Consider the following 17,953-nt stretch of genomic DNA (forward strand, 5'->3'; position numbering starts at 1 on the left):
GTCAGTGAATCCTTTGAAAGTTTCCCCAAGTTCCCAAGTTCACCAAAAACGTTATGATGAAACTTATGAGGTTCTTATGAGGACTGCCACAGGAAAGGAAGACCAAGAGTTACCTCTGTTGCACAGAATAAGTGCATCAGTTGCCCAGATAATAGCCACCTAAATGCTTCCCAGAGTATTTTGGTTTATCTGGTTTAGTCTGCTTTTGATCGGTATTTTAAGTCATCCTCGAAACTTTCTACTTTTTGTACTGAATCCCATTTACTCAAAGCAGTAAATAAACTATTGATCATGAAATCTAACCTTGATCCATGTGACCCACCACATTCTTAAGATGATTAATTTTTTTCAGTTCAGAAATATACATGGTGAAGTACATTACTCAACATGTTCTGTTTATGATCCCTTCTATTCATTATATTATACAGTTTTCTTTTTTTGTTGTTTTTTTTTTTACCCTTGAATACTCTTATTCACAAGCTATACAGAAAATACTCAACTGTATAAGACCAGACCAGATGCTGCATTTCAGTTTAATAAGTCTGAGGATTGTGTAAAAGGCTTAAAAGACAGGATGTCAAATAACTTCCATTGCTGATCCCTAATAAAACAGAGGTCTTTCTGCTTGAGCCAAAAGCCTCTGGAAACAGACTGTCTGACTTGATGCTTAATCCTAACAGCTTCACAGTTGCCTCAGGTATAACTGAGAGAAACTGTGGTGTTTTGGTTGTATTGCTACAATAAGAAACACACTTTCCTTAACAGGAAGCTGAAACACTAGTTTACGCGTTTATTACTCCAAGGTTAGATTACAGTATTGTCTTGCTGTCATATGCTTTTTAAACATAAAGTACATTTTATTATGGCTTTTTCTATGGTCTTAGAGAGCGTATCAAAACTGAAGGCATATCAAAACTGACTTAACTTACACTTACAGTCAGTAATGACTGTATATAAGGCTTTATAATGTGTTATGTACTTTTATAAAAGCTTAATTTGAGAAACCATAGCTGCATATTATAATGCATTATACCAAAATATACTAAATATGTGTTATAGTGCATTACAACACTACATTGTACAATGTTTTTTTGGTAACACTTTCTATGAATGTCATCTCTATTAGATGCTATGACCACATTCATAACATATTATAATGCATTCATAAGGCATCATAAGCATGGCTACAAATATTTATAAAAATGCATAACCCATTATAACCATGTTTATTAAGCGTTATGACTTTGATCATAATACATTATATGCTGTGCTTATAATATGTATGTTAAAATAGTTTATATCTATCGTTAGTAATCTAGTTCCACAATGAACATCTGTCACTTTACTTAGAGTGCACAAAGACCTGTTGTAATACATTATAATTGATTATAATGTTATATTCAAGATAAGAGTAATTCATGAGTGAATAATGATATATTTATAGGATTACTGAGGGTGTTTTTATAAGTTAGAAGCTTTTTTTAGTCATAATGCATAATTCTGCAAGCTGGGACTGAGTTTCTTGGTATTGATGTATACAACATGTTATAAGCACAGCTGTTAATGCCTTATAATCACAGTTTATGATGCATAATAAACATGTCTATAATGAATTATACATTTTTATAAATATGTATAGCCATGATTATAATGTCTTATGAATGAATTATAAAGTGTTATGAGTATGTTTATAGAGTCTTATAGGAATGACATTCATAGAAAGTGTTACCGTTTTTTTTTTATGAACAGATATTATAAGGCATTATAAACCCTTTCTTTATAAACCCTTATACTTGTAGTTTATAATGTGTTATGAATGTTGCTGTAAGTACTACTAAGAGCTATTAAACAGGCGTATTGCAGTCATTATAAGGTATTATGCATGTCATATAGTGCATTATGAGTGCACTCATAATGCATTATGAGTACAGTGTTCATAGGAAGCGTTACCAATATAATTAATAAAATCCTTCAGAGATGTAATTTTTTTTGCATTGTTGTGTGACTCCAAATCCCAAAATTTAACCATCTTTGGTTTAGAAACCTTGTAAAAAAAAATAATAATAAAATAAAAAAAAATAAGTAAAGCTGCCTGAGATTGTTTAGTACATGTTTTCAATTGTTAAATATATGTGTTATTTCATACAAATAAAAACATAATAATAAGTTAAATTTGGAAAAATTTCAACAATTTGGTGGAATGGACCCTCAAGTATTTTTTTTTTTTTTCCTTTTACTTTGAAGTTGCCATTTTAAAGGAAACAGTGATGACATATAACACATATAGGTATTGATATGTATGACTATATATGATAGGTATGACTATTCAGTTATTTAAATTAGTCTTTGTTGCATCAGCAAAATGCAAAATGTATATTTGTGCAATTGCAAAAATAATCTTCTTATCAAAATTAAATACAAAGAAGGTTATAAGGCCAAGCTACAATTATTGGGAGTCTATAACCACCAAGTCTACGCTGAAAATAACTACAGCTAAACGCAGTGCGGCAGCTGGACTCATTTGCATGAGGTAGAATTCTGCAGATTTCACTACGCCACAACCGGCACGCACTGTTTAGATCTGGCAGAGCTTTCCATTGAAATGGAAACGATGTGTTGGTGCCAGTAGAATCAAACCATAACTAATTAGCACATCACTATATTTTCCTGCGTGGCATTTTAGAGAGAGAAAAAAAACAAGCCATCATATCAACTTTCTTTTTTTTTTTTTTTATATAAAGTTCTTCTTAGTCATTGCCCTCTTACTCATTCACTGAACATGTTCCAAATCTCCAGAATACAGCCTGGATCTCTGCTCTAAACCCAAATCTGATGATGACATTTCTTTCCCAGTGGCTTTATATTCTATGCCAGCGGAGCTCTCAACAGGCCCAACATGTCACTGACCACTGGCAGACAACAGGACGGTAGACACAGACCTGTAGGCGATATTTGTTCAGTGATATGTGGCATTATCGCAGGCTGGGTGGTCGTGTTATTTGCTGTAGTGAGGTTTAGAAACCCAAACTGTAGGTTTGTAGGTATTGTGTTCAGAAATAGTTTTACTTGAAAACACCAAATCAGAAGACGTTGAGACAGTATGGATGTTTCTCAAAGTAAGATTGAAAGGGATTTGCATATTTCTCTTTCTACAATGCATATTATCATTAAAAAAAACAATTAAAAAAAAAGTTTTTAATAGGGGTGTGACAAGACACTAATATCAAGAGACGAGACGAAACACGATACTGGGTTCACGAGAACGAGATGAGACGAGATTTAAAAATAGCATTTTAAAGAAAACGTAAAAAAAATTAAAAATGGCTTGAAAACTAGAGTTTTATCTGACAAAATCATATAACGCAAACTTAACAGACTGGTTTCTCTCACACATACAATAAGTGCAAACCACAACCAGTCATATTAAGACTATGGTTTGTGTTTTTTTTCTCCTAAATCTCTTGTAATTTAACTATGCATAACCATAACTAGTCATATTAAGACTATAATTGAAGTGCAAACAGAGACAGATTGTTTTTTTTTTTTAATACAGTACAGAGCTAATGGATTAGTACAACTGCCTATGAAACAGTCACGTGTACGATTTACTTACAGTATTTACCAGGGCTGTGAATCTTTGGGACAGTAAGAGCACTGTTTAAGCTTGACGAGAAATATAGTCACGTTTTAATCTCGGGAGATCTCGTGCCAAGAGATCTCGTCACACCCCTAGTTTTTAAGGATTTCAGTGGGTAAAGGGCAGAGACAAAAGAAAAGCATAGGCTAAACATCTGTGATCTCCGATCCTTCAGACAGTACTGCGTTGAGATTTATCATTCAACAATAGCTGATAGAACCACACAACAGGCAGGGGATTATTTTAATCATTACTTTTGTCAAGCACTACATTTACAAATACCACTTAAAACTTTAGAGAAGAGGGAACGGGTACTGGATAGAGAATACAGAACAGAGAACTGGATAGAGAAATGTGTGGAGAATTTTACAGCCAAAAATGTGACAATGACCCCATACTGTTGCACTTTAGCAAACTTTTGTTAAGCCCTACAATTATAAATACCACCTAAAACTTTACTGTGCAAAGCCAAAGTCTTTTGCAAACCATGTCCAGAAGTGGCAGCGACTTCTTTGGGCTCCTAGTTACTTGAGGTGGACCAACACAAAGTAAAAAGATGTACTACGGTCAGATTAGTCAGTACTCCAGGTTTTGTCTTGAAAGAAATTGATTCTTCGAGCTCTGAAACAAAGAAAAAGGGACCATCCAGATTGTTATCAGCAACAAGTCCAAAAGCCGGAGTCTGCATTGGTATAGAGGTTTTTCATTGCACTTTTGTCTGTCTTGTGTTTTTCCCTTTTTTTTGGTTCTTTCTGTTACTGTCCTCTGTTCTCCTGTTGTGTTTTCGTCCCCCATGTGCTCCACTAGCACATGGCCTTGTGTTATTGTCCTGCCTACGCTCTAGCCCCATCCTGTCATTAGAGTTCCCACCTGTCTTATTTGTTACCCCACCCCCTTGTTGCCGGTCCCAGGTGTTCCTCACCCTCATCGTGTATATAAGCCTCTTTGTTTCAGGGTTCCTTATCGAGTATTTTGTGTGCGCTTTGTATCTTTCTTATATCCGTGTCATCCTTGTAGCCCTTGTATACATCTGTTTGTTTGTTTGTGTTATCTTGTCTTCTATTTCTTATTTTCTAAGTTTGTTTACTCTTTGTTTGAGTCTTTGAGATTTAGTTATCCTAGTCTTGTTTATTTAATTTTTTTATTTTTTGCGTTTTATGACACAGAAAAATACCTGAATCACTTCATTGCTTGGTAAATGTTGCGAAGAGGAAAGTTTATTTGATTTTACCAAATTGAAAACTTCTGGAATATAATCAAGAGGAAGATAGATAATCACAAGCCATCAAACCAAGCTGAACTGCTTGACTTTTTGCACCAGGAGTGGCATAAAGTAATCCAAAAGCAGTGTGTAAGACTGGTGGAGGAGAACATGGCAAGATGCATGAAAACTGTGATTAAAAACCAGGGTTATTCCACCAAATATTAATTTCTAAACTCTTTAAACTTTATGAATATGAATTAGTTTTCTTTGCATTGGTTGCTTTCGGAAAAAAAAAAAATTGAGCCATTTCTCATTTTCTACAAATAAATGCTCTAAATGACAATATTTTTATTTGTAATTTGGGAGAAATGTCCGTACTTTATAGAATAAAACAACAGTATTTATTTTACTGTTCATTTTACTGTTCATACTGTCATATATATATATAATTATATATAATCAAATATAAGTCAGTAAATGTAACACACTGTGTTTTTAATTGTTTGCATTTTTTTTTATACTGTCCCAACCTCTTCTGATTTGGGTTATATAAGGTTGCGCAGTACAACATATCCTGTGTTTTATGAAAGCACAAGAATATAGACGCATGAGTGTAAAGGTGCTTTAGATTTTCCACCAATGTAGGCAGTGTAACAGTAAAAGCAGCACACAAAGACCGTAAATAGAAGGCTTGACTTTTTTTTTTTAGACATTTTATAAACACCAGAATGCACACATGACTACGTAATACCCCCAATAGCACGCTGCTTATCGTCTCTTATGTAAGCACGGCAGCGGGAAACGCTCCACATTTGGGTTTGTAGAAAGGAAAGGAGCACCTGTCTGCAGCGCGTCTGCCTCTAGAGGTGTTGTTGACTCCAATAACATCACAAGTGAACGAGAGAGAGAGAGAGAGACATGAAAACAGCCGGTAGAGGCAAGACAACAGACTGCTGCTACTGCAGATAAAAATGGCAAACAGGCAAACAAAAAAAAGAAAGAAAAAAAAAAAGAACAAAACATCTGACTTTTGTTTACCTGATCGACTCCGGATTAAAATGATACAAAAATCTCCGCCAGATGCTGGCAATTCATTTTCAATACATTTGTGCTTCGGCTGGCTTGGCGCTTGGCGCTTGCTCTTGCAGAGCATTGAGTCATATTCTTCATGATTATACTGCTGTCTTAAGCAATCCAATCATCAAGTTCCATCACCAATCCAGCATGTCTCCGGCTGCTGCCGCCGTTGTTCACAGAGAAACACTCTGCCATTCATAATTAACTCGCTCCCTGTTAATATTCGCCGACTGAAAGGCTGAAAAGATGTGTTGCAGGAATGTGATTGAGGTAGGAGCCATTTATGTGCTTTCTAAACTCCTTAAAGAAACATACAAATTACCAATCGCTTTTTCTTTTTAGCATTTTCTTTTAAATGCTCATAACATGGATGACCATTTTTTCTTGGTGCAGAAATTCTGATAGTGCCTTCACTACTATTCCTATTGGCTTCATGTATTGAAAGCTAGTTGCAAAAAGCTTGTTCAGGATGCATCGTTCTAAAGGATAGAAATTTGTCCGAAAATTTAGCAAGGTAGGCTTGAAAAAAATGTTTGATTTGATGGTTTGATTTCCTCCACCAGCAGGAAGTGGGACAAAAAGAGCAACAGCCTCTTTAGATAGACAGAAGATACTGTAGCTGCCCACCACAACAGGTATGCCCGTTTTTCTGTTCTTCTGTGCCTAATTTGTGTTGTGAGTAGTAAGTTGTTCACTTTTGATGACGTGATGAGGGAAAATAGTAAAGTATAGTAAAGAAAAAACACCCCTGACCCCTAAATGTTTTAATTAAGGACCAAATTAAGATAGTAGGTCTTTTTATAACTAAAGAAAATTGTGCTGAATATAGCCAGGCACTTAAAGAAAATTAAAGCTCCACTAGGTAGGATTGAGATTTTGTGCTCGTGGGCTCCCCCTAAGGTTGCAGAGTGTAATAAATGTTTCAGGCGGATTAGTTTCTCTTTCTCGTTTTCTGGCTTTTACAGACATATTCGGTCTCTTTCCAGCTTCTGCCAGAGTGTCTGTATGTAAAGGTCGGAAAGCAGGTCGCAGTTCTCGCGAGCGTTGGTCGCGGCCGCCTCAGAAAACGTAGAGTCTGGTTTAAGCTCAGAGGAGCTCCGGCACAGACACGAGAGCACCGCTATTCCTCCTATTACACCTCAATGCAGCACTGCAGTGAGTTTGAAGCTGTAATTTTACTTCTTTAAAAATATTTTTAAAAATCAAGGAAATCCTACCTAGTGGGGCTTTAAATTAAGGATGAAATTGAATACTAAAATGTGGCAAATTTTAAGACCAGAATTCAAATAATAAAAACCTTCGTCTTGTCAAAAGTTATGTTTTTAGCAGCAGTTTTTCATCCCTCTGAAAAATTCATACAGAGACTGAATAAAATGTGTGTCAAATTCATCTGGGGAAGCAATCAAGAGGTTACCGAGCGTGAGCTGCTCTTCAAGCCCAAGCATCTGGGGGGTTTGGGCGCTGTGGATATTGGGCTAAGACTAAAAATAACCTTTTGTAAAAATATCTCTCAAGCTGTAGGAAGGGGAGCCACCTGGCTTGGAGACAGAAAAAAATGGAAGAAAAAAAGGTAAGGCCTTTTATTTGGTGATTTTATACCCAAATATGATTTTTTGAACATTGATTGGATAAATGAAAATAACAAAGATATTTATAATGTTTTTATTGAATATTTATATGGTGGATAAGTCCAGTATAAGCGTCTAAACCCCCCTTGAGTGTAAAGCCTTGGTAAAGAGGCTGCATTATGAACACCTTTCAGAAAACATAGGTCCAGTCACAAACCTTCACACGGCTGAAACAGTAGGACACGTGGTCACTGTTAAAAGAAATCAGCTATGACATAGAGGTAAACCACAACACGATTAATTATGGAAACTTTGATAAAACTTTCCATACTAAAACTAAAGACTTCTTCTGGCACATTCTATGTATCACTGTAAGTAAGCTCTGGAAAGCGAGATGCAAGATGGTAATAAATCAGACTCAAATCTCTGCAAATGTCATTTTTAAACAAACCATTTGCGAACTAAAAAGATTAAGGACAATAACTACCCTTGGACAATTTTAAATTTTTAGCTAATTGATTTAATGTATAATTGAATATTTGATTGTGTGTATATTTTGTTTAATGAATTGACTTTTGTGATGAAAAATGCTTGAATTGTAATAATTTTGTAATGTGCTTTGAACATTATTAATGAAGTTTATTTAAAAAGGAAAATAGCAAACCTGAGAATAGCCCATATAAATTTCCCATGTGTTACCCCCACATATGATAGTCAGGGATGGTTCCAATCGAGGTTCAAAAAGGGGTTAAACATGGGCTGTTGTAATATATAGGTAATTTTACCTATTGTAATTGAAAATAAAACTGCAGCTTCATCATAATTACAGCCAATTAAATGGCAGCACATGACCAAACTGCCAATACATAGAGGGTTTATAAAATAATTAGCCCATAAATCCTCCCCTTCCCTGCTTTTTTATAACAAATGTATCCCACCTTCTCTGTTTCTTCCATTCATTTTGTCTATGAGCTACTGAGGGGTCTCCAACTTCTAGCACAAACTTTAAGCCTTAACAAGCTCCAGCCAAGTTAAATGAGTTCACCTCTTTATCCCAGTACTGTTTAGGGTACAGTTTACATTTGCAAAAAATACAACCCTAAATCCAGAGGTGGAAAGTAACTAATAAAATTTACTCAAATTACTGTAATAGTTTGTCATTTTTTAAGAAGTTTTAAAATAGGTAATTGTACTTTTACTCAGTCCATTTTGACACAAGTAATTTACTTCACTACATTGGAAAACTCCCTGTTACTGAGTAAAAAACAAAATGCTGGAAAAAAAAGTCTTAATTAAAAATTAAGTTTTGTTCTCCATGGCAACGCAGCTGAACTTCTCCATGCAGTGTTCATATTGGTTGGCGGGAGAGACGCTGTGTGAATCAGCTGTGTAGGCTGGGGTCCGTGTGCACGGCTCGGGGGAACCGGTGTTCTGTCAAGTTATGCTACCCATCAATATGTGCTTCTTTACGGCACTGCGCATGCGCCAACCAACAGTTTTTTTTTTTTATTTTTTTTTTTTTTTATATGTTTTCATGTTTTTCATGATAATCCCCAATTTTATTGGGAACATTAAACAATCTGCTTGAATGTTATAAAATCATGTAAATTAAGCAGTTAAAGCATAGCAATGGCAAGTTAAAAAAAATACTAATGAACTGTAAAACTGTAAAAGTACAGTTTATATTCACCTATATAACCATACCATTTTAACAGTAAAGAAAAAAAAATTATCATAGAAACCAATGCCACTTGTTGAAAATGTTTTAGGGGCTAGTTTGAACAAATACTGCCTGAAAGGTCCAAAAGATCTGAAATACTGATATGTTATTTTTGACTACTCAGTTGAGAAAAGCTGTATTCAAACATATGGCTAGCAAAGTAAAGTTTAAAAATGAATTGCTGAGCCATTGTACTCTGTAGAAGCAATAGTTGTTTTATTGAGTTCAATTTTGTCTGTGTGGCTGCTTAACCTGCATGAAAAAGGATTAAAATATCTCTATTCAACTCATACAGTAGCTAATGAAGCTCCAGTTCAGCCTCATTCTGAAGCGTAGTCTGTGACAAAAACAAATTGGGCTTTTTTTTCTGAAATCAGACTGAATTCAATTTATGCTCCTTTTAACAAAACAAAAAACAAAACCTAGACCAGATTCAATTTTAAGCATCTTTGTACTCTTGTTTAGCATCTTGTTTGTGTGATGCTCCATTGACAGTTTATGAATGAGCGTTGCACTAGGGTTGAAAAGGTCTGAATATAATATCGAAAATATCGAAATAATATAATTATGGGTGCATAAATCCACCCAAATGTCATAAGTGTACCTCAGGGAGAAAAACAGAACAATTTAAATGAATATTTAAAAGAGCTAGGAATGAGCATATCAGAGTCTTTTCCCCTTAGACTTTAACCAACACTAACAAGCCTGAAATAAAGGCAGTTCATGCCCTGGAAATGCGACACAATAGCTATTAAAAAAAGGACTTTTTAGAACACGCGTTTGTTGAAATGAGATGACGTTTTTAGACGCCCTGTGTTAGTTTACTGCTGACTGGTGGCTTGTATTTAATGAATTACAATCTATTAAACGTGATTATGCCCGTTAGCACAACTCGATTCAGATGAAAGTTCAGCTGCAGTTACAAATTGGCCCAATTGTCTGGAATGCAGACGCATCACATTTGCATCAGGGTGTCGGGGAGGGGGTATATTTGAGAGGGGGGGGGCAGGAATAGCTTTTCTGCAGACAGAAAGTTGGAAAGATAGTGGTTTTAATGAATGACTGAAAGTCTCTGAGGCGGTTTGCGAATCAGGGGCTTGAGCACTGGGGAATTGTCGACTCTTGGAGCTTTAAAGAAATGATAGTTTCATTTTAGGAGATGGAGAGGAAGGGAAATGTAATTATCTGGTGGAAATTGTGGGGGAGTTTTTTTTTTTTTTCTCTATCTCTCTCTTCTTCTCCCTGCTGTTCTGTAATGACTCCTTCAAGGCATTGCAGAATTTTGGAAGGGTAATAGTGCCATCAGTGGGGAGTGATTTTGCCCACGCTAGGAGAGCCATTTGTGTCTTGTGAATGAGAGAGAGCTTCATACATGTATTGCAGGCTTAAATCTCTCTCTCTCTCTTTTTTTTCTTGTCCCTGGGCGCTATGGCTATAGTCTCTCAGTGGTGCATGTTATGCAGCACATTCTTCTAATGAAATACTACTACAATTTCCTACTTTAACTCCACTCGAGTGAGCCAGACAGTGTTCTTCCTCAAAATCAGAGGGTCAACTCTGGGGTCACAATATGTTTCCTTTTTGATGAGATGATGCGGTAAACTTCTTTTCAACTTCTTTCGTTTTGATACAAAAGAAAAATGTAAAGTAATGAGGTTAAAAAAAACGTAAAAATATGGACGCTAGGTTGCCCTTGCAACCGATAGCTGCTTTATCCAATAGCTCCTCCATAATCACACAGTACTGGAGCACTGGCTGGGGTGCAGGGTTGTCCAAACTTTTGACCTGTAGCTGCTCCATACTGCAGCTCCTCCATACACACACACAGTACTGGAGAGCTGGTGTGTATGATAGAGCACTGGGCCCCCCATTCATTCCTATGGGGAAAATTTGTACAACAATTGTACAAAAAACGTACAATTGGTTTCGTATTTTTGGAAAGAATGCGATAAGCTCTAGAAGCCATCCGAATTTGCTCTTAGTGTCTCAAAAATTGTGACGTACATGGGCGTGCAAAATTCTCCCTATTCATTTTAAATGAGTAAGGTTGGTAAAAAGATGTATACAAGCACGCATCACACCATCAGACCGCACAATCTGGAGTTGCAACAGTGTTAATATATAAAAAACTGTGGGACAAGAAGCGTGGCGAATAAATAATTACATAATTCAATATACGTAAGGTTAAGACAATTGTGTAGTCGTTTGGCTTTATGGTTTAATACTAACAAGATCTAAAAAAAGATGACCTTCATATTGGTTTGAAGCAATATAGACAGTTTTATTAGCTCTATTAAGCATTGTAAATATATTGCATGCATGTAAATGGGGCATGGAGAATAAAGATATGTTATCAGAACCAGCCACACACACAACACACACACACACCGACAGACTGTACAAATGCCCTGATTTTAGGCATTTAAAATAACTGTATATTTATGGCTATTATTTAAAATCTGTTTCTGCAAGGTGAGGATCATCCATACACTGTAAAATATAAGGTTTTACAAGCTTCACTATTCCTAAGCTTTCCATCTATTGCAGTACTGACTGCCTGTGGAGATTTCACCCCTATCTATATCTGACCTGTAACAGATGCACACCTCATGACAGTGCTCAAAACACTGCAAATATAGCAGTGATTATCTCAAACACAAAGAAACTCAATAAACCAGGTTCTTGATTTTTTGTTACATAGAAGATTTATTCCAGGCACTCTAGAATTCATAAGAACTTACCAGTACCTAGCAATTACATCATGTAGCAATTACATTGTAGAGAAATAATCAAATGCATTGTAGTTCATCATTAATCCCGAGTAAAGTCCTTTATATAACACAGTCAAGTCCATACCTTAACCTACACTTTAACCTTAACCTATATCTAAGCCTAAAGCTAACCTACTAAACCTCAACCTAAACTAAACCAACACCTCAACCTAAACCATGACTTAACCTACACTTTAATCTAACCCTAAATCTAAACCTAAAATACTGCATCTCAACATAGACCTAAATCTAAACCTAAACCACTACACCTCAATCTAAACTAAACCAGCGTCTCCACTTAAACCCTAATTTAACCTACACCTCAACCTAAACTAAACCAACGTCTCAACCTAAACCCTAATTTAACCTACACCTCAACCTAAACTAAACCAACGTCTCAACCTAAACCCTAATTTAACCTACACCTCAACCTAAACTAAACCAACTTCTTAACCTACACCTCAACCTAAACTAAACCAACGTCTCAACCTAAACCATTACTTAACCTACACCTCAAACTAAACTAAACCAACATCTTAACCTAAACCATAACTTAACCTACACCTCAACCTAAACTAAACCAACATCTTAACCTACACCTCAACCTAAACTAAACCAGCGTCTCAACCTAAACCATTACTTAACCTACACCTCAACCTAAACTAAACCAACGTCTCAACCTAAACCATAACTTAACCTACACCTCAAGATCAATCTATTACACTTAAACTTAAATCTAAACCTAAACCACTGCACCTCAACCCAAACTAAACCAACGTCCAGTGTTGGGCACGTTACTTTGAAAAAGTAATTAGTTATAGTTATTCGTTACTTCTCCAAAAAAGTAACTGAGTTAATAACGGAGTTACTCCACTATAAAAGTAATTAGTTACCAGTAAAAGTAACTTTCGCGTTACTTTTTAATATTCGCCCGTCAAAAAAAAAGGAAATCAATTATGCATTTACTATTAGAAAAATAACAAACGAAAATAAACCCAAAATGTTGACAAAAATATAATCTAACGAATTTCAAAAAAATAAAACGAAATTCTCCACAGAACCAAAGAAAATTACTAAAACTTGTAGTACTGAAAAAAAAAACGGAAAAAACGGAAAAACGCGTCTGGGGATGAAATTAAACAAACCAAGCCACACCACAGGCACAGCGGCCAGAAGCTCAAGTTCACCGGAAAGAGGAGGGGTTAACCAGGGCAAAGCGAAGTAAAAAAAAAAAAAAAAAAAAAGTTAATAGAGCGGCTAAAGTAACGTGCAATAACGGGGTGTCGGAAATGGTAACGGCGTTCTAGTTACAGTCAGAGTAATTAGTTAGATTACTCGTTACTGAAAACGACGGCGTTTTAACGCCGTTACTCCCAACACTGCCAACGTCTCAACCTAAACCATAACTTAACCTTAATTACTACGTGCCAATCTAAACCTAAAATTCACCTACACCTTAACTTAAATGTAACATACTACACCTCTACCTAAACCATAACGTAACCTACACCTCAACCTAAACCTAACCCACTATACCTCAACCTAAACTTAACCAGCACCTCAACCTAAAACATAACTTAACCTAAACCTCAAGATAACCTAAATTTTACTTACACCACCGACTCCTAACCTACTGCAGAATTGTTCCATCCATCAAAGCAAACCATCCTGGCCCAGATGGGATATGATTCTTGTGCTAAAATACAGTGTTTTCCTTTCTCCAAACATATAACGCTTTTCCTTTAAACCAAAAAGTTCTATTTTGGTCCCATAATCACAAACATTCTTCCAATATCATTCTGGCTTATCCACCAGATCTTTAGAAACTTGCAGATGAGTAGCAATGTTGTTTTTATTTTTGGAGAGCAGTGGAAATCCTTGAAACCCTGACATGCACATGGATGTTGCTTTATTTTAAATCTGTTTATTTGCATGTTTTAGGGATTGACCTTTATCTTGTCCATTGTGATTCTCATATTCAGGTGATTCTCACATGGATTTCATCTTTATCACAAATACAAATACATATGAATTATTTGCAATAATGATATATGATGAAAATTCTGAAACTGTACTTTGTACTTTTATTGTTATACAGATGCTAAAAATTCTTAATGATAAAATGTGTTCAGACCTTTTTACCCCAGAATCATTTAATCTGTCCATTTTTTTCTGCCGCTGATAGAGGAGAGCTGCAATTTTGGCCTGAATAGTAGAGAAGACCAGAGTTAAGGGGCTATAGCCTACGCACGACATTTTAGATGGTAAAATGAGGTGAACAAAGTGCACCAACAATTACAGTTCATTTGCTGAATAACATGAAAAAGGAGAACATTTTTAGTCGGCTTTAAGTAGCAGTCTTCTTATGTTAATGTACTCTCTTTATATTGTAAATAGACATATATATTGTAGATAATTTAACTTGTAAAATATAAGATAGTATAAAATGTAATATAACTAATAATGTGAGATTTTATGGGAACTTTCTTCCTAAAATTATGTGATCAGTCATATTTATACTGTAGGCTATGTAGGCTCTAGACTCTTTTATGGCAACCATCATTTGAGTCTCCTTAAAAAAATATTTCTCAGCTATTTCAATTCACAGCAATTTCATCTTAGCCTTCTGCTTCTTATTAGTGGGGTAGAAAAGCTTCTTAACTAATACATTGAGAATTTAGAGCAGATTCACAGATTAGCTACTGGCCTACAAAAAAAAAGTATTTTTATCAGTGTAATTTTGTATCACACAAAAGTTTAATTATTTGAGTTTAATTATTTGAAGTAGGTCTACTTCTGTTATATATTAGCATGCTGTCTACAATGCTAATTTACTTTCCAAGGCTGAAAATTGTTCAAAAATAGCACTGCAGCGGATACAGGGCCTAAAATGAGTTTAAGGGCCCCATTATCGCAATGCTCTTTGCTACTTTACAACCCGTCAACAGTCTATTTTCACAACAGCAAAATACCAATAAGGAATAAATCTAAACTGATGGGTGTGGTGGTCAAATGAGGAAATGAGGTGTGTTCAGGTAAATTTTTGGTGTGTTGCTATTTTGGAGGCAAAAAACACAGGTGCGCTACTGATTGAAATGAACCAAGTTAACAGCCAATTGTCAGAGTCCATTCCTATAGGTACACCGCCATGCATGAAACACACACGAATGTGCTACAGAGCGCAAACCGACTTTGAACTCAAAAATAAACGGAATAAAGAATGAAATAAACCATCAACGCATCTTCATGACTGCCCAAAATGTGCAAGGTGGTTTGTGCATGGACCCTGTGGCCCTGTGAACATTATTACATGAAACATACATAATGAATAATAATAAGTGTTCTTTAAGACACTTATGATAACATCTTGATTTTCTTCTTTTAATAAGACATTCCAATTGTGGTCTGTACTTATCACAATGCTTAAAAAATATAGTGAATTTAACCAGAAAACAGATGCATTTTATTTTCAGTAAGAGAAAAGTCTGCATTTACAAAATGTTACACTAATCTACAGATAGGTAATTGTCTTTCTGGTGTATATTTGTTGACAAGACCTGGTTAAATTATGTTCATTGAACTGTCTCTGTCTTCAGGAGTTTATTAAAGATAGCGAGAGATTCTCCTGATCTGGTAGTGGAAGGAAGTTTGTTCCACCATTGGGGAACTCTGTATGAGAAAAGTCTGGATTTGTGTGCTTTGTGTGAATGTTTGTTTGGTAAAGCGAGGCGACGTTCACTGGAGGAGCGCAGCGGGCGGGAGGTAGCATAAGCCTTCAGTAGTGAGTGCAGGTAGGAAGGAGCTGTTCTGTCATCACCTTGTAGGCAATTGTAAGAGTTTTGAATTTGATGCGAGCATCAACTGGTAGCCAATGGAGCTCAATGAGCAGCGGGGTGACATGTGCCCGTTTTGGCTGGTTGAAGACCAAACGTGCTGCTGCATTCTGGATCATTTGGAGTGGTTTTACCACACAGGCCGGGAGGCCAGTAAAAGTAGGACATTGCAGTAGTCGAGGCGTGAGATGACGACTGCTTGTACCAGGAGTTGGGTGGCCTGTTGCATCAGAAACGGTTGCATTTTTCTAATGTTTAAAGGCGTAAAGCGGCAGGGTCGAGCAACTGAGGCCACATGGTGCGTGTGGCCTCATTTTTTTTCTATTTTTGCTTTTCTACTATCCTGATGGATAACTGCACTTTATGGTTGCTGACGATTCATATTTTGGCAGCTGCAGGAATGACAAACCTGGGGGGGACTCGCACTTTTTTTTTTTTTTTTTACATTCTATTTGTAACTAGCAAACCAATTGATTGGTTTGCTTAACTTGGTGCAATGGGCCTACTGGCTCCTAGTCTCGTGACCAGCTGGAATCCAAATGTCTTGCTCCACCACTCTTCACCACACTCCCAACAACCCCTGCCAGTGCTGCTGATCAGGTCCTAAAGTTAGTACAGACCTTGTACCATAACATAATGTAACACCCCGAAATTACAGCCACCCCATGCCTTTTAATAGAGTATTCCTGTCTTCAGTGCCAGTCCAGCTCCTGGAATCCCTTGATTCCAGCTGATTCCAGTATGAATGCCATTTAATCGTTTGGATGTCTTGCCAACTTATGTGATAGTGTTTTAACCTTGGTTTAGCTGAATGGTCCGGTGATGGACTCCACTCCACTCCACTCTACTCCACTCCTGTGGGCGTTCCTGGCCGTGTGTTCTTTGCCAGTTGTGACTATGATGATGAGTTTTGGAGAGTCCCAAATCCTCCAGCTCATTACAGTTTTCTAAAGCCAGTCGTTGTCAGTCAGCCATGTGGCGCTCTGTAAGCTCTGGGGAGACTACACACTGATTCTCCCTTTTGTAGTGCATTTACTCCACTATAGGAAAACAGGGCTGCCACTAAATCATTATAAGACAAAAGCTTGTGTATGAGTAATTCAGTCTGGAGAAATTCTACCGCTCTTGACGAATGAAAGTCCGGCTTTTCTCAGCGCACCGTAATCACTCCAGTCTCTGGAGGCCAGATTAAGAGGGTAGGAGAAGAAGCTATTGCAGGAGTTCTGAAGAACCTCCATCATTCACCGCCTATGACCTCCCTAGAAAAAACACATTGAGAGCATTGTAGAGTTTGCAATCAAAAAGAGCATCCGTATCGACTTCACATCAGAAGAGCTCCCTGCTCTCCAGGTTGGGGTTATGGATCGTGTACTGCGTGCTCTTCTTCTCAACATGTGCACAACTATAGTGCAGGCGAGCTAGTAGAGCAAAAACACCACAAATCTTCTTTTTTTTTTTTTCTTCTCATTTCTTCCATCTCCCCTCCACCATCCCTCAGCGCAGGCCAAGCTGTGCACTCTAAAAAGTGATTCTCTGTTTTAGTCAGGAGAACTAATATTATCAAGTCAAGTGAGCTTACCGGCCAGTGCAACTCAATAAAATGAGTTCAGAGAACTTCAATCTGAAAACTTAAAAATGTTTGTTGAGCCAATACAAAAAAATGTGGAAAAAAATGTGATTTGAACCAACTTTTAGTCACTACACGTGTCATTGCTCATTCCACAATGTTGGTTCATACAGCTTTCCTATAGGCTCCTGGCATCATGTATTAGCATATTGGGTGTGGCTTCTCCCATACTTACCATCTTTGAGTTGTCTGTTGCCCAAAGCTACCTTATCCTAGGTGTGCAGTAATATAATATATGTGTTGGTTGCCTGGCCTCAGTGTTTTAGGCTGTAAGAGCAAGTCACCTTTATTCTGTGTTCCTATAATGCTCACTGTATGTTAGCTTGGAGCTACAGAGTTCACGCTTTACAGAGTTTACTCCTATACTGCCCCAGTATCATACTGTCAGTATTGGAAGTTCAATAATAATATACTAAATATGTTGAAATGACATATATGTATAAACACTAAATAAACTACATTATTTAAGCACACAGAACTGTTGCGTTAATTAAATGATTGTTGTGTGAACAAAAC

The sequence above is a fragment of the Astyanax mexicanus genome, chromosome 2, assembly GCF_023375975.1.
Source record: "Astyanax mexicanus isolate ESR-SI-001 chromosome 2, AstMex3_surface, whole genome shotgun sequence".
NCBI classification, from domain to species: Eukaryota; Metazoa; Chordata; class Actinopteri; order Characiformes; family Acestrorhamphidae; genus Astyanax; species Astyanax mexicanus.